Source organism: Salvelinus alpinus, chromosome 29, assembly GCF_045679555.1.
Source record: "Salvelinus alpinus chromosome 29, SLU_Salpinus.1, whole genome shotgun sequence".
In the NCBI taxonomy this organism is placed as follows: domain Eukaryota; kingdom Metazoa; phylum Chordata; class Actinopteri; order Salmoniformes; family Salmonidae; genus Salvelinus; species Salvelinus alpinus.
The window spans coordinates 47,314,425-47,336,556 of record NC_092114.1 but is presented as its reverse complement, the minus strand read 5'-3'; the positions used below and the strand labels follow the sequence as shown (position 1 = coordinate 47,336,556).

General features: G+C 42.7%; 1 pseudogene; it reads right to left on the bottom strand.

The window, feature by feature from the left end:
* Nucleotides 1–1,216: 1,216 nt before the first annotated feature.
* On the bottom strand, nucleotides 1,217–22,116 carry LOC139558921 (probable phospholipid-transporting ATPase IIB; annotated as a pseudogene).
* Nucleotides 22,117–22,132: the final 16 nt, after the last annotated feature.

Sequence of the window (22,132 nt, the reverse complement as noted above, 5' to 3'; positions counted from 1 at the left end):
TGTTTTAAGGACATTACATCAAAGTTGGATCAGCCTGTAGTGTGGTTTTCCACTTTAATTTTGAGTGTGACTCCAAATCCAGACCTCCATGGGTTGATACATTTGATTTCCATTGATAATTTTTGTGTGATTTTGTTGTCAACACATTCAACTATGTAAAGAAAAAAGTATTTAATAAGAATATTTCATTCATTCAGATCTAGGATGTGTTATTTTAGTGTTCCCTTTATTTTTTTGAGCAGTGTATATATCCCAATGCCCCAGGGCAGCGATTACCCTGTGTAGGGTGCAGTCTTCAGCTGGGACTTTAAACGGGTGTCCTAACTCTCTGTGGTCACTAAAGATCCCATGGTACTCATCGTAAGAGTAGGGGTGTTAACCCCGCTGTCCTGGTGAAGTTTCCAATCCGATCATAATGTCCACATCATCCCCAGCTTCCAATTGGCTCATTACTCTCCCTTGTAACTATTACCTGGTTTAACAAAATATTCAGTGTCAGGTCTTTGCCACCATCTTGTGGTCAAAAATTATTATCCCGCTGCATGAATACAAACAATACTGAGGGTTATCAGTATTATAACCAAAGACAACCTAGCTACTGTACTTTCTAAACTGTGATAAACTATATATACATTTACCACTCATATCAGAAACAATTTAACCAGAAGAGATTACTGAGCTATAAAACACCTACTTAGTTCCTTGAGCATGCCTTTGGGGAATCCTTGTCAAGCAATCACAACATACGATAGTATTATTTGTTAAAATGTCAGTTTATTGCATTAATCAATGGTAATACCATAAATAGTCATACTTTTAGAAATTGCAGTCTATGACATGGAAAGCAAGTCCTCGACAGATTAAACATATACAACACCATACAAGCAGAGCACACTTATCAACAGAAAACACATTGTCAGACGATTGGGATCAAGTTACCAACTTCTATTAAAGTGACACAGCCATGTCCATTCGTCCTTCATAAATAAACATAACAGCCATGTCTGCCTCATGCAGCATTGCCATGTACAGTACATATGGTTGCCACATTTCTATTCAGATTATTCAGGAATGATTTACCCGAGTTCAACTTACTGTACAGACAAAAACAATCAGGAAAAGAGATGTGTGAGCATGATGATACATTTATTCAATTGGTGTTTGGACTAGAAACCTATATCTAACCTATATCTATATCACACTCACATAGCAAGAATGATACAACTTATTCCTAGAAACGGCTGTCAGGTTTCGTCTTTGCATCCATAGGTAGTTTCATCTCAAGCCCAGATGACATGATCAGAGCTTAATAAAGAAACTGTCATATTAGTAATTGTCAGAGGATGACTACAAAACTACAGCCTTAATATTCTGTGGTTGTTTGTGTGATTGAGAGAGAACAGTATTGTCATTGTAAAACATTGTCAGAAGTGAGTGCTTACAGCAAGGTAGATCCCCTGTGCTCAAACCGCTGGCCCAGGAGATCTTCCAAATAAGAGACAGAACACACTAGCTAGTCTAGTTAATCCTCTGATTGACATCCGGATTTATGAGAGACGATATCCAAACGGAACAATCAAAGCAATGAGGCACAAAAGCCCTATGGCATAATACACTGCTCAAGAACAGGATGCACAGAACACAATTGCCTAAATCAAAGTAACTATGGAGTGCTGGTTTCATACTATGAGGTAGTTTATATGATATTCAACTTCTTTTACTTAATGTAAAGGACTTGTTGTAGAAAGAGAGAACATCCTAAGCCAGTTGGGTGTTGTTCCCAGAACAAATGATTTGTGAAACGTAGCTAATTTTGGTTAATGTAAATTTCCCCAGGTAAGTACAGTTAAGTGTCAGGGTACAGTAGTAAAATGCTGTACATGTTAAGTTGGTATTTACAGTGCTTGGGAATCACAACACAAAAGTAGAAAATCCAAATTAAACCATCATACTAGTATCTCTACTCATTAACGTTCAAAGTAATAAAAAAAAAACATACAAAAAGTTAAATGCGGAAAGCATAGTCAGAGTTAAAAAAAATTAAAAACAGTAGGCAAATTGACCCAAACGTTCCTGTCCAGTGCACCAAAGGGCAATTTGTTCAGTTTTTACCTCTTCCCTCAGTCCCTTTTTGGTTGTGTGCTCACACAGTCTTTTCAAGTATTACCACATTCCAGTGACAAATTCAGAACATTTTCTCATCATGTTTTTGCTTCTAGTGGTTCCTTGACCTCTAGAGTAAGAAAAATATTTGAGGAAGCGTGTAAGTAGGAGAGAGCTTAAAATGGCTATGAGGACAGCTTGGAGTAGCTGGGTGGTGAGAACTTTCGCTTCAGATATTTGATGATATAGAGAGGAAGACAGCTGACGACGGGGATCACTGACAGCTTCCACAGGAAGGCTGGCGTTGTGATGAAGGCCAGGTCTGGGTGAAAAAACAACACAGGTTAGAAATCTGTCCAGATATCAGCACATTCAATGTGACAGACACTAACGTGTTGATATACATTATTTTGCTATCACAATACCGTTCAAAAGTTTGGGGTCACTTAGAAATGTCCTTGTTATTGAAAGAAATGCAAATTTTTTTGGGGCCATTAAAATAACAGCAAATTGATCAGAAATACAGTGTAGACATTGTTAATGTTGTAAATGACTGTTGTAGCTGGAAACGTCTGAGTTTTTTATGTAATATCTACATAGGCGCACAGAGGCCCATTATCAGCAACAATCACTCCTGTCTTCCAATGGCATGTTGTGTTAGCTAATCCAAGTTTATCAATTTAAAAGGCTAATTGATCATTAGAAAACCCTTTTGCAATTATGTTAGCACAGCTGAAAACTGTTGTTCTGATTAAAGAAGCAATAAAACTGGCCTTCTTTAGACTAGTTGAGTATTTGGAGCATCAGCATTTGTGGGTTCGATTACAAGCTCAAAATGGCCAGAAACAAAGAACTTTCTTCTGAAACTCATCAGTCTATTCTTGTTCTGAGAAATGAAGGCTATCCATGCGAGAAATTGCCAAGATACTGAAGATCTCGTACAACGCTGTGACCTACTCCCTTCACAGAACAGAGCAAACTGGCTCTAACAAGAATAGAAAGAGGAGTGGGAGGCCCCGGTGCACAACTGTGCAAGAGGACAAGTACATTAGAGTGTCTAGTTTGAGAAACAGTGGCCTCACAATTCCTCAACTGGCAGCTTCATTAAATAGTACCCGCAAAACACCAGTCTCAACGTCAACAGTGAAGAGGCGACTCCGGGATGCGGGCCTTCTAGGCAGAGTTGCAAAGAAAGCGCCATATCTTAGAATGGCCAATAAAAATAAAATATTAAGATGGGCAAAAGAACACAGACACTGGACAGAGGAACTCTGCCTAGAAGGCCAGCATCCCGGAGTCGCCTCTTCACTGTTGACGTTGAGACTGGTGTGCTCTTCAAATTAGCAGACGCAGCTATTTCAGCCATACCCGTTGCGGACAGGTGTATAAAAGCGAGCACACAGCCATGCAATCTCCATAGACAAACATTGGCAGTAGAACAAAGTGGAAAAGTAGCCAATTGTCATACTTGAGTAAAAGTCACACAGTAAAATACTACTTGAGTAAAAGTCTAAAAGTATTTGGTTTTAAATATACTTAAGTATCAAAAGTAAAAGTCATTTCAAATTGCTTGTATTAAGCAAACCAGACGGCACAATTTTCTTGTTGTAAATTGTTTACGGATAGCCAGGGGCACTCCAGTCTCAACACACAGACATAATTTACAAACTAAGCATTTGTGTTTAGTGAGTCCGCCAGATCAGAGGCAGTAGGGATGTTCTCTTGATAAGTGAGTGAATTGGACAATTTTTTACCTTAATGTAACGAGTACTTTTGTGTGTCAGGGAAAATGTATGAAGTAAAAAGTACATTATTTTCTTTAGGAATGTAGTAAAATGAAAGTTGTAAAAAAATATATAAATAGTACAGTAAAGATACCCCCAAAAAACGACTGAAGTAGTGGTTTAAAGTATTTTTACTTAAGTACTTCACACCACTGGTAGAATGGCCTTACTGAAGAGCTCAGCGACTTTCAATGTGGCACTATCATAGGATGCCGCATTTCCAACAAATAGGTTCATAAAATTTCTGCTGTTATTGTGCTGTTATTGTGAAGTGGAAACGTCTAGGAGAAACAACAGCTCAGCCGTGAAGTGGTAGGCCACACAAGCTCACAGAACGGGACCGCCAAGTGCTGAAGCGCATAAAAATAGTCTGTCCTCAATTGCAACACTCACTACCGAGTTCCAAACTGCCTCTGGAAGCAACGTTAGCACAATAACTGTTCGTCGGGAGCTTCATGAAATGGGTTTCCATGACCGAGCAGCCACACACAAGCCTAAGATCACAATGCTCAATGCCAAGCGTTGGCTGGAGTGGTGTAAAGCTCACCACCATTGGACTCTGGAGCAGTGGAAATGTGTTCTCTGGAGTGATGAATAACACTTCACCATCTGGCAGGCCGAAGGACGAATCTGGGTTTGGCGGATGCCAGGAGAACACTACCTGCCCGAATGCATATTGCCAAATGTAAAGTTTGATGAAGGAGGAATAATGGTCTGGGGCTGTTTTTCATGGTTCAGGCCCATTCGTTCCAGTCAAGGGAAATCTTAACACTACAGCATACAATGACAATCTAGACGATTCTGTGCTTCCAACTTTGTGGCAACAGTTTGGGGAAGGCCCTTTCCTGTTTCAGCATGACAATGCCCCCGTGCACAAAGCGAGGTCCATACAGAAATGGTTTGTTGAAGATCGGTGTGGAAGAACTTGCCTAGCCTGCACAGAGCCCTGACCTCAACTCCATTAAACATCTTTGGGATCAATTGGAATTCCGACTGCAAGCCAGGCCTAAACGGGCAACATCAGTGACGACCTCACTAATGCTCATGTGGCTGAATGGAAGTCTCCGCAGCAATGTTCCAACATCTAGTAGAAGGCCTTTCCAGAAGAGTTGAGGCAGTTATAGCAGCAAATGGTGGACCATCTCCATATTAATGCCAATGATTTTGGAATGAGATGTTAGACAAGCAGGTGTCCACATACTTTTGGTCATGTAGTGCATGTGTCACATCAAATAGGGCTGCAAAAGACATGGTCAGAGTATGGTCACAGAAGGAACATGAACAGGGCTGAGCAGTCACAGCACGGTCAAAAACAGTGATTAGAGGAAAGATTGAAAAGGAGGTGGAACAGAAGATAGGTAGCGTTTCCACAGTGCTGTACAGCTACCCAGAAAAGCTCCAAAGGACACCCTGCCTATGCCTGTCCCAAGGCCACATACAATGGGAAAAGAGAGGACAAGTAGCAGAGAGAAAGCGAGAGAGAAAGAGACAAGGTGAAGTGCCAGCATGAGAGAGAGAAAATAACAGGGAGCGAGAGATACAAAAGAGAGCGAGGGAGAGAGACAGAAGACGGCAGACACAAGCAAAGCACAGACCTCCAAGGTTTAATTGGGTTAACTCATAAACATAAGTGCAAAGTGCATCAAACTAAAACACAAAAGCTGTAGTGTGGTGCAAAGGGTGATATTGTTACTACAAGAGTAAAGTGTTTGGAAAACCAGCCTTCGACATAACAAAAAGCAACTTAAGAAAAAATGATTATTTCCCCTCAATACTTCTGAGCACAATAGCAAACAGCATAATAAAAAAAATAAGGGGGGATAAATAAAGTTGATTTGAGTTGTTTTACTCCTCAGGTAAAGAATATTTGCTTACCAAAGTACTCGTTGAGGAAGGCGAGCGAGGCTATGTAGCAGCCCAGACTGAGGAACTCTGCTAGCACCATGAGCCAGGTACAGATGTTGTGCGCCACCATGAGCAGCTCGGTGAGGATCAGCGCAGTGAAGGAGATGGCCACCACGTGCACAAACTCCGACTCAAAACAACAGCAGTGCACCGTACATCAGGATGCCACCAGGGGGCGCCACAAAGACGTGTCCGTGACGTAGTAGCGGTTGAGTAACTGTTTAAATCAGCTTGAGAAAGAAACTAGAGAATTGATCAACTAGAAGTATTCTAGTAATCAACTAGAATCAATTTGTTTCTAGTTAATAACGATAAGACCTAAAAATACAATGAATTGGTTTATTATTTTAGGGGACGAAATATGTACGTTAGGCCTTTGTTTTGGTTTATTTCAAGTTACTTTGATCCTCAATGGGGAAAGATGGATTGTCACGGCTGTTGAAAGATGAGTACCAAGGTGCAGCGTGGTGAGCATACATTTTCTTTATTTTAATCAAAATGACACCGAACAAAACAATAAACACTACAAAAAAACAAACCGTGAAGCTCAAAGGCTATGTGCCCTAAACAAAGTCAACTTCCCACCAAGACAGGTGGAAAAAAGGGCTACCTAAGTATGGTTCTCAATCAGAGACAACGATAGACAGCTGCCTCTGATTGAGAACCACACCCGGCCAAACACAAAGAAATACACAACATAGAACACCCATCCCAACTCACGCCCTGACCAACCCAAAATACAGACATAAAAAGGATCTCTAAGGTCAGGGCGTGACAGGGATACCTAGTCAGTTGTAGAACTGAATGCATTCAACTGAAATGTGCCATCCACATTTAACCCAACCCCTCTGAATCAGAGAGGTGCGGGAGGCTGCCTTAATCGACATCCACGTCATCAGCGCCCAGGGAACAGTGGGTTAACTACCTTGCTCTGGGGCACAACAACATATTTTTACATTGTCAGCACAGGGATTCGATCAAGCAACCTTTCAGTTACTGGCCAAACGTCCCTACCCGCCAGGCGGCTACCTGCCTCCCCTTCAATGCTCACTGAAAGTCTGTTATTCAATGCATGTTCATTGACACACCAGACAGAGTCCACCTATTAGGATTACAGTAAGTCTGAAGACACAGGATTTGACGCTCTTTGATTGTGGACATAATAGGGGTGTACCTTCTTATTACTGGGTCTAGTTTCTTCATTTTCAAAACAAAGTAGTCAATAGTGAGATACAGGTATATTACTGGTAGGCATTTTCTACAATCTATTTTATAATTTGGCATTCACTGTACACAGATCATTGTAGCAGTTCCGTATCTCATACAAAGGATGAGAGTGGTTAGTTGTTACAGAACCTCGGCCATAGGTGAGCCCCTTTCCACCTATGGCACAGGGGCTCACCTATGGAACAGGTTCTGTTGGCTGTGTGCTGCTTGAGCAGGTGGACGATCTGGGCTTTCTGAGTAATTGGAGCAGCGACAGCAGACTACCGCTGGACACTGACACGCCAGCTCCACAAACTCATGCTCATAGTCCCGCAGACACACCTGTGGGAAGAGAAACATATGGATTTGGAAAATGCAAACACATCTGGACCCACAAGCACATTCACATATTACTTACTGTACCATCTCTTCAGATCAATGGTGATAAAATGTAGTTTGTTTTGCTTATAAAATCATAATTGATGTGCTTTGTTGCTGTTTTTGTGGTTTTGGACTCAAAAGGTTTTAGTTTTGACACCGGAATATTTTTGGCTGCATCTACAGTACCATCTTGAGAGAAGTGTGTTGTGTTGTAGTACCGCCAAGGGGTCTCTAGAGATGACCAGAGCACAGTCGTGTTTCCTTCTGAAGGCATTGCGCGCCAGATGGGCCTCTCCACCGTTGGATACCTGCTCGAGAGCCCGGCAACACAATTAGTGGATGGACAGATACAAGACCATTTCCTCATTCCTTTAAAACACTCATAAAGTGACAGATTATTATTTTAACATTAAAAAGAAAGAGAAGCGTACCAATCTTCCCTTCTGGACACCAAATGGGAGCTTTTAGCGATACAAGTAGCTGTCTCCAGCTTATCCCCAGTAAGCATCCATATCTGAACAGAAAACAAAACCATGACATGGAATCAGTGACAGAGTATCCGCAATGGCATTAACAGGACCATCTTGCAGTATTTCATATTATACAAGGACCAGTCAAATTCTATGGAGTACCTCTTTTTCACAGCTAACATTATACTGTACATGGAAACAACAGCACAATATAAATGCAGCCAACATGAACAGTACGTTCACAGTTGTAGTAAAACACAGAAGGATAGTGTGGTCTCACACCTTGATTCCAGCATTGCTGGGGAGCTCCAGGATTGGCCTGACATTGGCCTGTAGTTGGTCCTCAACCCCAGTCAAACACAGAAGCTCCATCTCTCTCTCCAGACTTTCTACCACCGCTGACACCTTCAGAGCCCGGTCATGCATACTCAGCTTGGCCTGGTTGTACCAGTTCTACACCAACACAGAGAGGGAAAGAGAGACCATCAGTGAGGGAGGAAAGATGAGAAAGGAAGTGATAATTAAAGAGAGGTAGGGAGGTACAAATAGATAGTCAAAGGGAGAAATCTGAGATAAATAAATAGCTATGACAAGAGAGAGTATAGTGCAAGAGAGGAGAGGAAATAAGTGGAACAAGGGAAAGTAGGCAGCGCATTGGGTTTGTAGGTTATTTTGAAATCAGCAGGACATTAATCCTCTAGTCTAAGCCTGGGTGGGGATTCTATTACGCTAACATATGGAATTGTTTTAAGATGGTCATACAAAGGATCATTTAGATATTTGACTTTGCATTTTAAGAGCCCTTTAGGCATCAAAAAAATATACAGTACCAGTCAAAGGTTTGGACCTATTCATTCAATGTTTTTTCTTTCACCTTACATTAAAACTATGAAAAAACACACATGGAATCATGTAGTAACCAAAATAGGGTTAAACTAATCAAAATATATTTTTGATTCTTCAAAGTAGCCACCCTTTGCCTTGATAACAGCTTTGCACACTCTTGGCATTCTCTCAACCAGCTTTATGAGGAATGCCTTTCCAACAGTCTAGGAGTACCCACATATGCTGAACACTTGTTGGCTGCTTTTCCTTCACTCTGCAGTCCAACTCATCCCAAACCATCTCAATATATATTTGCGTAAAAAGAGGGGTTGGCAGGTGGTGGGACACAATGCAGATAGCCCGGTTAGCCAATGTGCGGGAGCACTGGTTGGTTGGGGCAATTGAGGAAGTATGTACATGAATGTATAGTTAAAGTGACTATGCATATAAGACAGAGAGTAGCAGCAGCGTAAAAGAGGGGTTGGGGGGGCACACAACGCAAATAGTCCAGGTAATCATTTGATTACCTGTTCAGGAGTCTTATGGCTTGGGGGTGAAAACTGTTGAGAAGCCTTTTTGTCCTAGACTTGGCCCTCCGGTACCGCTTGCCATGCGGTAGTTGAGAGAACAGTCTATGACTGGGGTGGCTGGGGTCTTTGAAAATTTTTAGGGCCTTCCTCTGACACCGCCTGGTGTAGAGGTCCTGGATGGCAGGAAGCTTTGCCCCAGTGATGTACTGGGCCGTACACACTACCCTCTGAAGTGCCTTGCGGTCAGAGGCCAAGCAATTGCCATACCAGGCAGTGATGCAACGGGTCAGGATGCTTTCGATGTTGCAGCTGTAGAACCTTTTGAGGATCTCAGGACCCATGCCACATCTTTTTAGTTTCCTGAGGGGGAATAGGTTTTGTCGTGCCCTCTATACGACTGTCTTGGTGTGTTTGGACCATTCTAGTTTGTTGTTGATGTGAACACCAAGGAACTTGACGCTCTCAATCTGTTCCACTACAGCCCCGTCGATGAGAATGGGGGCATGCTCGGTGCTCCTTTTCCTGTAGTCCACAATCATCTCCTTAGTCTTGGTTATGTTGAGTGATAGGTTGTTATTCTGGCACCACCTGGCCAGGTCTCTGACCTCCTCCCTATAGGCTGTCTCGTCGTTGTCGGTGATCAGGCCTACCACTGTTGTGTCATCTGCAAACTTAATGGTGTTGGAGTCGTGCCTGGCCATGCAGTCGTGGGTGAACAGGGAGTACAGTAGGGGACTGAGCACGCACCCCTGGGGAGCTCCAGTGTTGAGGATCAGCGTGGCAGATGTGTTGCTACCGACCCTCACCACCTGGGGGCGGCCCGTCAGGAAGTCCAGGATCCAGTTGCAGGGAGGTGTTTAGTCCCAGGTTCCTTAGCTTAGTGATGAGCTTTGAGGGTACTATGGTGTTGAACGCTGAGCTGTAGTCAATGAATAGCATTCTCACATAGGTGTTCCTTTTGTCCAGGTGGGAAAGGGCAGTGTGGAGTGCAATAGAGATTGCATCATCTGTGGATCTGTTTGGGCGGTATGCAAATTGGAATGGGTCTAGGGTTTCTGGGATAATGGTGTTGATGTGAGCCATTACCAGCCTTTCAAAGCACTTCATGGCTAGGGACGTGAGTGCTACGGGTCTGTAGTCATTTAGGCAGGTTGCCTTTGTGTTCTTGGGCACAGGGACTATGGTGGTCAGCTTGAAACATGTTGGTATTACAGACTCAGACAGGGAGAGGTTGACAATGTCAGTGAAGACACCTGCCAGCTGGTCTTCACATGCCCGGAGCACACGTCCTGGTAATCCGTCTGGCCCCGCAGCCTTGTGCATGTTGACCTGTTTAAATGTCTTGCTCACGTCGGCTACGGAGAGCGTGATCACACAGTCGTCCGGAACAGCTAATACTCTCATACATGCCTCAGTGTTACTTGCCTCGAAGCGAGCATAGAAGTGATTTAGCTCGTCTGGTAGGCTCGTGTCACTGGGCAGCTCGTGGCTGTGCTTCCCTTTGTAGTCTGTAATAGTTTGCAAGACCTGCCACATCCTACGAGCGTCGGAGCCGGTGTAGTATGATTCAATCTTAGCCCTGTACTGACGCTTTGCCTGTGATGGTTCGTCGCAGGGCATAGCGGAAGTTCTTGTAAGCTTCCAAGTCCCGCACCTTGAAGCGGCAGCTCTACCCTTTAGCTCAGTGCGAATGTTGCCTGTAATCCATGGCTTCTGGTTGGGGTATGTACGTACAGTCACTGTGGGGACGACGTCCTCGATGCACTTATTGATAAAGCCAGTGACTGATGTGGTGTATTCTTCAATGTCATCGGAAGAATCCCGGAACATGTTCCAGTCTGTGATAGCAAAACAGTCCTGTAGTTTAGCATCTGCTTCATCTGACCACTTTTTTATTGACCGAGTCACTGATGCTCCCTGCTTTAATTTGTGCTTGTAAGCAGGAATCAGGAGGATAGAGTTGTAGTCGGATTTACCAAATGGAGGGTGAGGGAGAGCTTGGTACGCGTCTCTGTGTGTGGAGTACAGGTGATCTATATTTTTTTTCCCTCTGGTTGCACATTTAACATGTTGATAGAGATTTGGTAGAACTGACTTAAGTTTCCCTGCATAAAGTCTCTGGCCACTAGTAGCACTGCCTCTGGGTGAGTGGTTTCCTGTTTGCTTATACAGCTGACTGAGTGCGGTCTTAGTGCCAGCATCTGTTTGTGGTGGTAAATAAACAGCCACGAAAAGTATAACTGAGAACTCTCTAGGCAAGTAGTGTGGCCTACAATTTATCACAATATACTCTACTTCAGGCGAGCAAAATCTAGAGACTTCCTTAGATTTCGTGCACCAGCTATTGTTTACAAATATGCACAGACCGCCTCCCCTCGTCTTACCGGAGTGTGCTGTTCTATCCTGCCGGTGCAGCGTATATCCCGCTAGCTGAATATCCATGTCGTCATTCAGCCACGATTCCGTGAAACATAAAATATTACAGTTTGATGTCCCGTTGGTAGGATATTCATGATCGTACCTCACCTAATTTATTGTCCAATGATTGCACGTTGGCGAGTAATATTGACGGTAACGGCAGCTTTCCTACTTGCCTTCTCCGGGTCCTGACCAGGCATCCAGCTCTTCGTCCTCTGTACCTGCGTCGCTTCCTCTTGCGAAAAAACTGGGTTGTCTGCCCTGCCAGGTGTTTGGAGAATGTCATGGGAGTCTTGCTTGTTGTTGAAAAAAATCTGTCTAATCCGAGGTGATTGATCGCTGTCCTGATATCCAGAAGCTCTTTCTTGCCGTAAGATATTGTTGCAGAAACATTATGTACAAAATAAGTTACAAATAACGCAAAAAAAAACACATAATAGCACAATTGGTTGGGCGCCCGTGAAACTGCTGCCATTTCTTCCGGCGCCATTTTAGGTTGTTGCCCACAAAGTCAAGGCATTGGAGTGGCCATCACAAAGCCCTGATCTCAATCCTATAGAAATGGTGTGGGAAGAACTGAAAAAGCGTGTGCGAGCAAGGAGGCCTACAAACCTGACTCAGTTACACCAGCTTTGTCAGGAGGAATAAGCCAAAATTCACCCAATGTATTGTGGGAAGCTTGTGGAACTTGGGTAACGTTTGACCCAAGTTAAACAATTGAAAGGCAATGCTACCAAATACGGGTACCGGGCTACCTTCAGGCGAGTCTTGTGATGCTTGTGGGCGTCCTAGAGCAAAACAACCGGCATGTTCGTGAGAGACTCAGGAGTCATACCACCCTGCATTCCACTGCTGGCTTGTCTCTGAAGCTAAGCAGGGTCGGTCCCTGGATGGGTGACCAGATGCTGCTGGAAGTGGTTTTGGAGGGCCAGTATTTATTTACATTTTATTGAACCTTTATTTAACTAGGCAAGTCAGTTAAGAACAAATTCTTATTTACAATGACGGCCTACCCCGGCCAAACCCTAACCCGGACGACGCTGGGCCAATTGTGCGCCGCCCTATGGAAGGCACTCTTTCTTCTGGTCTAAAACAATATCCCAATGCCCCAGGGCAGTGTTTGGGAACATTTCCCTGTGCAGGGTGTCGTCTTTCGGATGGGACGTTAAACGGGTGTCTCTGTAGTCACTAAAGGTGCCATGGCACTTATTGGACGAGTGAGGGTGTTATTCCTGTGTCTTGGCTAAATTCCCAATCTGGTCCTCATTCCATCATGGCCACCTAATCATCTCCCCTGTAACTATTCCCCAGGTTGTTGCTGTAAATGAGAATGTTCAGACAACTTACCTGGTAAAATAAAAAATAAAAAAATAAAAATATATATATGAGTCCGTAGCCCATACTGTTCGGATTCAACAGACAGAAGTTGGCAGAGCGGCAGTACGACTTCATACGAGTCCCGTGATGCTTGTGGGGGTCGTAGAGCAAAACCACTGACATGAGTCTCGCCTTTCCATAGTGGGGTCATAATAGTTTATAGGCCAAACCGTTCGGAGACTACAGACATTTTTCGTGAGAAGACCAAGACCAACAGAAATCAATGGGGAATAAAGCCACCTCGGGGCTAAATTCAGAGGACACAAAATCCACAGACGGCGGTTTATTTTTTATATGAAACGCCAATGAGCTGAAACTGACACGCTGATTGCTTATTGACATGGTACCCATATAGCACCACTGCTTGGACAGTCTACGGGATATTACAGTCAATGGAACATCATTAACACTATTGTTAGGAATATGACATACTGGAAGCGTCCCAAATGGCACCTTGTTCCCTATATAGTGAACTGATTTATATTAAACCACAGCCTTGGTCAAAAATAGTACATTAAATAAAAAACAGGGCACAATTTGGGAGGCAGACACTGTAATGCAATTCATGTAGGTCACTAATTAAATCGAAAACAGCCTCTGGTCATAAATGACTCAATACTGCCAATACAATTATGAACATACAGTAACTGCACACCCAGTCATGGGTGTGCCTGTTGATCTTGTGATGAATGAATGTCCTGGTTAACAATTGAGGTAATTAGCCTGCATGTGTTAGATACATTTTTTTCATATAATACAGCCTGGATGGAAGCCTTACCTCCTCCTCCAGCCACTCATTGTACTGCACGATACTCGTCATGGCAACATCAGTGCCCTTAATAAAAATGTGATGTCACCTGTGGTCTCCTCCTAGAGCAAAGTATGAAAAAAATTATAGATGTTTAACCATATAAAAAGCATTTTTAGTGCCATATCATACTAACAACAGACCTGAATTCAAATACTACTTTAAATCCTTCAAATGAGTTGAATGTTTGTGTTAACCTGCCTAGATGGGGTTTGCACTTTTCTGACTTATTGGTTCCATTGCAACAGGATAGCTCAATCAAGCACAGCTTAAGTATTTTTAAATATTTCAAATAGTATTTAAACCCAGGTCTGACTAACACACACACATAGTTACCACACATGTAATGGTCATCAAAACTAAGTCCATACCCTGACGATGATGACCATCCTCTTGCTCTCGGAGGTGAAGGTCTGCATGATGTAGTAGGTTAGGATCTGTCCTGCAGGGGTCTTCAGCAGCAGGGAGTTCAGGTCCCTAGTCACCAGTCAGGCCTACGCTCTCAGTCCACCGCACCGGTGCCACCTAAAGAGGAGCAACGCACACACAGTAAGCTCAGGAACACACCCGCACTACTACACAGACCCAAGCCCTCTGCTCCTCTCATTAGGGGCTGGCTATGGGTCCACATAGAGGATTCGCAGGTCAAGGTTAGGGGCTCTGTGTATGCTCACAGGGTCAACTTCCTGATCGCCCTGAATCAAATCAAAACACATGAATGTAACTGGTTCATTGTTAAGTATCATTCACAGCTGAGAGGGAATACAATGAGACACAGAAGGAGGTTGTTAGTCCTTCTGTCACTATGAGGCTAACTATAACTCAGTGGCCAATTATTACACAATAGAAGGAGCAGAATGGTGAATAATCCTGAAGTCATAGGCTATGCTTTAGATTACGACATATGGTGAAGGGACCAACACCAATATAATATACCTACTGTAATATATCTAAAATAATATACCTACCAATAACATATATAGACAGTTTCCAAGGGGGAAACTCATGTCAGGAAGTACACTAATGCAATTTGTCAAATGTGTTATGCAGGATCATTACGATGCTAGATAAGCAGAAAAATATGCACATTTTGATGATTTGTTTGTCCAATAATCTATATAAAATGACCCTAAGTATCACTTGTGGTCAAAAAGCATGGTCAATAATTGAAACAGAAAGGCATGCGCTAAAACTGGCCTCTACTTAAAGCTGCAATATGTAATGTTTTGAGTGACCCGTTATGAATCGGTCATTCTCAATGAAAGCTAGTTTAAGAAGTGGTAGATCTGTTCTATGTGTGCCATTTCTATGCTTCCCGATCTTGTTTTTTTTTACCTTTCAGTTTTGTACACAAGCTTCAAAACAGCTGAAAATACAATATTTGGGGTTATTGAAACAATATTGCACAGCAGTTTAGATGGTACATTGATTCTCTGCACTATACATTGCTTGTTTTGTGTCACATGAACTGAAATTAGGCAAACTATTATAATTTTTGCAACCAGGAAATGGCGGAGCGATTTCTGCATATATCTGAACTAACAAGTTTATCATAATGAAATGGGGATCTTTGTGGCTGTGTGTGTGCTACCGTGCGTGTCCCTTCCCCCCAATAATAATAGGGCATACACTCAACCGCAGCTTCAAAATGGTGTTTAGTACACTATTGTCATCACTTTACTGGATATAACCCAAAATCCTGAATCATCATCCACTGTCGTAATATTGATAGTTCGTTGCCTTACAAATACTATGTATACAATGGTCTAAGTGCCTTATCTCTGGAGTCTGGACACAGTTCATACACAAACAGAGGAGTATATTTCTATTTGTCTTTTCCCTCCCACCAAGTGAGCGTTCAGCTACACGACTCAATTCTCCACGTCCTCATTTTTTATTTGCTCACTCAAAAGGTTGATATTACTGTATACTCCTGACCTACAAATAGGAACTGATTGCTTTGAGGACCATGCTAGGCTGGCTATATTTACTTCATACACATCTGTGGATCATAATCGATTTGGCGCACGTGTGGCAAGAACGTGTGTACGTGCGCACGCACACAGTCAGGATCATTAGAGTCAGGATCATACATCCCTGTGCTCAAGTTAGGTACACATCTCTCATCCCAAGGCCGATCTACCCCCCCACCCGTTTGTAAACACCTTTGTTACAGTGTAGACTTTGGGTCCCCAAAGGTTGACAAGCAGCCACCTTCTGACACTTTCCATTTACCGTGGTTCGGTCCCAATATACTGGGAGGTATGTCAAGTGTTTACTATCTGTCAGAAATGGGGGAGAGATTAGTGGCGTTGGAAGAGTATCCAACCGTCCAAAACTCTGAGCCACATGTTTCTTAATCACACTCTGCAAGAGATGTGATGCTATCATCACAGCAAATTTCCCTTCTGGCGATGTGGCCTCCTGTATACAGGGATCGGTTGCTATTCTTTCAGGTGTTATGCCTTCTGTGACAAACTCATTACTGAAAGTTGACAATAGTGTCTGGAATGACAACGCTATTTCTTCTACTTTCACCATTATCTGTATATGTGTAACGTACAATTAAATCCCCATATTGTGAACAGTTAGCTGCTCTCCTATGAGCCATCTCCTGCAACAATATTCAGTCTCTGGGAATGGAATGATACCCCTAATGCATTTTCTACATTTACAAACATATTAACACCTTCTGAAATCAAATATTCAATATACATCATTCCCTCCTCTGGAACAATGAACACCCTCATGTTCCACGAAACCTAAAAACATATTGACTTGAAAAGAAAAGAGAAACAAAGTACATGTTTAATAACTCAGCACCACTCATTGTTGCGATCTAACAGAAAAACTCTGAATACAGGGTAAAATAAAGAAAATGTTCATATTAGTCCCAAGCTATCCTCCAGTCATAACTCTTCTCATTACAGCTCCCCTTTGTCCCTGTTTTCCTGCCATGAGTGGTCTGGTAAAGAAAAATCAGTATCTCAAAGCATTTGGTTTAAATAGTTAGCAGGGCGTATTCCACCCCCACCCCCCCTTCCATCACCCGGCACTTATCATTCTAGCGTGTTTTCTTCAGATATCGTTTACAGTTTATTTTCCCAACGGCTCACGTAACTTTTGCCTGTCACATTTCATGGCCCTTGAGAATGTCCCGATTTTAATATCCAATTCGATACTTCCGTTTCCCCCACGTACACGACTCTCTCACCTGAACTTGTTCTCTCTCTCTCCACGCTCACTCAGCACTCCGGCCCTGTTTTATGGCTTGGACTCAGATAGGAGTGATAAAAGTCATTGTCTAACATAGCACGCCTTTGTCGCTTTTTCTTCAGCCGGTTAGGGAGGGTTTTGAAGTTGATACACACGGTCTATGGTCAAATTATTTCTACCATGCATTGAAACACGATCTGACGTCACCTTCCATGATAACCTAAAAAAAAACACAGATCAGAACAACAGTTAAGTTCATTACATTTCTGTTTCAGGAAACTAGACAAACATTGACTATATGTCGAATTATGACATTAAACATTTCTTATACCATCTCTAAGACAAATATCAAAAAAACATAACATAATGTTACTGTTAAAAAAACAATTTTCTAAATGAGTCCATCCCTTATTCTATTGGTGACCTCTAGGATGGTTACCAGATCATGAAGATAGCAATACATATTTCACAGTCCATTTGAAGTTACTGTTATCTGTTATTAACATATTTCCCATTCTAAATGCAGCCTGAACACAGTACCACTGTATAAGTACCCCAACGACCAGTACCTCAGGGAACTGGTAATTTACCCCTTTCAAACACGTGATAAAAAAAAAAAAAGAAAGTGAAATCAAAAATAAACTATTTAGAATTACAACTCTTTATAACTCCCTACAGAAATAATAATAATAATCTCCTAAAGTAATGGTACAATTTGGATAGAGAATGGTGTTTCTCATGAATTTTATGCTGAAACCCCCCTTCTATTTAATTCCTAATGAAGTTGATCATTCTTCATTAGGGATTTTTAATATTCAGGGCTATCGTCACGATTAAAATGTTCCCTCGCCCTTTTTCCCCTGTCCTTCGGAAACCATTTAAATACCTCTTCAAAACATTTCATCCTCCTGCATACCCATTTTAACTGAATTGAAAAGTCTCCTTCCAATAAATCCCACAACCCGGCGATAGTATCTCTCCACCGAGTCTAACGATTCACTGGTCTCCTTTTCCCCATGATTCTCCATAACATCATACCATATATAAAAAATGAAAGTTCATTTTAGGTTTGGTACCACAATGCTACTTCCTCGCTAATTCCTCGTGACCCCTCTACCCTTTCGTCCATTCTAGAATCCCATTCCAGAATAAGACGACATCAAATGTAAATTTATTTAAAAATAGTTTATATGCATCCTACTTAAGACACTCCTCTTCCTTACAGTTTATGGCTCCACAGGAAAGAAGGTAACCAGATAACAACCTTGATTACTCCCTTAAAGGGAACTGACCTCACCCCTCACCTCCTGACCCACAGATATCCATCCGTCTTCCCTATATCAACACATCGCTCTCCTCTCCTCCATCAAACACATTCCAAAGCCCTCTGGCTTTTTTACAAACTCTTTCTATTCAAGGCTTTGTCTTCATCATTTATTTAATATCTCAATGTTGAAAGTTTAGCCGATCCCAACAACGACAATGGCAGACGTAAACTACCCAATCAATCATTTGAATACCATTCCCAACGTTCTAGTGATCATGTACATCAAAATGAAATGAACAGCAGCTAAGCATTTCATGATGAATATGGATCTGTAATAGCTCAATTCTTCCCACTGTCATTACCAATCAAAACTAGGATTTTAAAAGCACTTGTTGATTTAGGGTGGTCAACATTCAAGATAACGTGTAGCAGTAAATTGTAATTATCACATTAAAACTACGCATGCATGTAAAACATTCATACATGCTGACTGACTCCATAGATAAACGTCCATCTTTGCAGTTTTATTTGGTCACCTATTGAAAAGGGTCAATCAGGGACTTATTTGCGCAAGTGATAATCCTCAACGAGCCAAACAAATTCTTCCTTCGCCTGGTACTCCCATTGTGGTCCACTTTTGCTATCCGATATAAAAGACAGTGGGGAGGACAAATAGTGAATGAGAGAGAGTGAGAGAGACATGTGAGGGAGAGATGGAGCAGAAACGAGAGAGGGAGACAGATAGGGGTGGTGGGGGGACTGAACAACCACATACCCCTCTTATCGTCTCTCAGAGAAATGTAATATTGATCAATCCAAGCAGTGCCAGACAATAGAGGGAGATAGCTCCAAGTGTAAAGGGAAATAAATATACACATCAAGGTGGGACAGGATGGACGAGCAGGCAGGCAATTCCAGAGCAAACAAAAAGGGAAACCGAGATTGACATCTTTTGTTACCTTTTTATCTTAATTTTGACTTTTAGTCTGGGCTGGGCTCGAGCCTAGTGCAAGCCAAGGTAAGTTCCACAAAGGCTTCACAAAATCATTGTGCCATGGGTGAAAAACACTCCAATGGCCCTGAAAACTGTACTATATGAGGGGGATTAGCGGTCCTTTGATATGTATTGAATATTTATGACAAAGTTATATGACGAAGACTCCTCCTCGCCTCTCCTTGTTCCCTGTGTGTATTCGATATTCATCTAGGACTTTCTTGGAATTCTCTAATGACAGCGGCCGTATTCCCATCAGAACGGGCAGTAAATAATGGGGTACGCAACACCTGGCTGTCATAAATGGTCCTACTTTAGGATTACACAGACAGGCAGAGGAAGGTAACGCCACGGGACTGCCGTTTGGGGTTGTTATCAGTCCAGATTCTTCCTACAATTAAAGCTATAAACTCTAAAGGACACAAACGCCACTGATTAAAATAGCTTAACCTCAGACAACTTTATGATCTCTGAGTTAATGGCCATTCCATGAGGCCCAGGTTATGACAAACTACAAAGGTAATTTAGTGTCGAAGGCGGAAACATCAGAGAGAAGCCAGGGTCGTAATTCAGTAGTCACAAAACTGAATAAAACAGACTGAAACAGGGAGGGACTACCTGAACTTGCAAAGCCTTTCGCTACAGTGTGCCTTATGAATACATCTCTGTGGAGTTCAGAGCTGACCTTGTCATCACTGAAGTCCTGGTCGGCCTCGGCGGCAGTGGACTCAATCTCTGGCGCAGGACTCATAGACGTGTGTGACGTTGTGGCACAGCGCGACGGCCTTCACTGCCTCGTGGATATGGCTGCTGCCACTCTTGCGGACCTTGGGGCTGCGGGGGCTGCGGCTCACTTCCTGGACGGGGTGGAGTTGGTGCTACTGTTGCTGCCGTTGGACTGCTGGGTCTGGGTGCTCTGTGTGGAGAAAAGTAAACCACCTTTATTATTCTGCATACAGGGAGTGGACTATGATGAAATGAAAAACAGATATTCCCTGTAGGGAATGCCACATACCACTGGACCACATTCAGTTGCCAAACATTCTTGAACATTGTAGATAGAAATGCCATGACTAGAGTTGTCATGATTCCTTGTTCTACGTCGGATGAGCGAAATATGTTATGTTGAACAAACATGCCCATCTGAACGTTCCAAAATGTTGTGTCCTGCTGACTATGTTTGAAATAAGACCATTGATACAGTAGACAGGTATTGCAGCGACTTTCATAGGCTGCAATCACCCTGCCAACTCTCACTAGCCTGAGAAAATCCTGACAATGCCATAACTGAGGTGTTACAGTACAACACCAGCACTCCGTCTCCCTCCCCCACTAAGCAGTGAAGTAGCTACCAGGTGATTAAACCCTCACTCGGCTCAGGGCACAATTCACTTGACACGGTTGTAAACTAAATGACAGAGCGGCAGGGAACCGCTGTATCATCATCTTTATTGTGTCATATCTGGTTTGGGGGCTTTTGCATCTTCTCCGCCCTGACAACGCCCATCAATTCAGCTCAGTGGCGTCGCACGGACAGTCCACTGTGCCAGCTAGGTTTGACAGGGTTGATGTGCTCCACTGGAGCGGGTGATATCGCCTTATTAACCATTGTTGGCGCTAAAGAGAGAGAGACTCCTATAAAAATTCAAAATGACAAGCCTTCAGCAAGCCTACAACAGAGCTCTCACTTCACTATGAAAAATGGGAGTGGTAGCCAGTCAAGTTATGAGAGCTCCTTCTATTGCCAGCTGCCCTTAACTTCATGCTTCATCTCACCCTCCTTTCAGACTACCCTTCACTGCTACATTATCTAAATTTCTCTGTTTTAATCCCTTACACCGAGGTGGGTAAATGCTTGGTCTCCTTTGAGGTTTAAACCTCTATATATATATTCTTATATGAATCCTGCATTTAACAGATGACTTCCCGAGTTGGCAGATCTGTACACAACTGCCCTCTATACTGTGCATTCAACGTAACAATGGCATCACCATGGCTCTGCACGTGATATTGAAATGTATGTATTCCTATGAATTACATCATGTTTACAGATGCCTACAATTTCACACATTGATATCCATCTATATGCCCTTTGTTCCTCACAAACTATGTCATACAGGGACCTATAATGAGGTTATGATAGATTTTAATGTAGCGTTTACAATCGATCTCTGTCACGCTCCGTCATCTCTGTAATAAAAGGAACATGAAACACACCAGCACTACAAATCATTGGGGCTGAAGCGTTAGCTGCTGTTGAGTAGTGTGCTAAAAAGACTCATCTTTCATTAGCCGGGCTTAAACAGAGTGCAGGCAGATGGTTCCATCCTCAGCACAGCTGTTAGGGGGTCTGCCCGAGTGTGAACAATATCATTCTTTCGCGACTTCAGCTACAGATCAACCTCAACCACCTAGAGGAAATGCTGGTTTTGAAAGTATGGCGGTGTAATGCTTAAGGACTGAGCATGAATGAACAATGAAAAAGGCCAAGAGGAGAAGTAGCGGAGAGAGAGGTTTAACTCAATGACTCTTTATGAGAAGTCGTGAGCCATGATCTCTCCTGATCTTGGAAAGTTAATGAAGCAAAGAGATCAATAGCTAATCTTTCTCCTGCTAATTCCTATAATTGATAAGTGATGTTTGCACATGTTTACTGAGGCTACTCAAATTCAGTGAACCATTTAGGACAATACTAAGAATGTGACCCTAGTCGAGTATGATCACCTGTGCATATGACTGCACTATATGGCTCTGGATCTCGTCCATGGTGTCCGTCCCATAGGACACTGTCCCCAGGTGCAGCCGCTTGAAGATCATCTCGTTCTGTGTTAGAGTTCCATCAATTCAC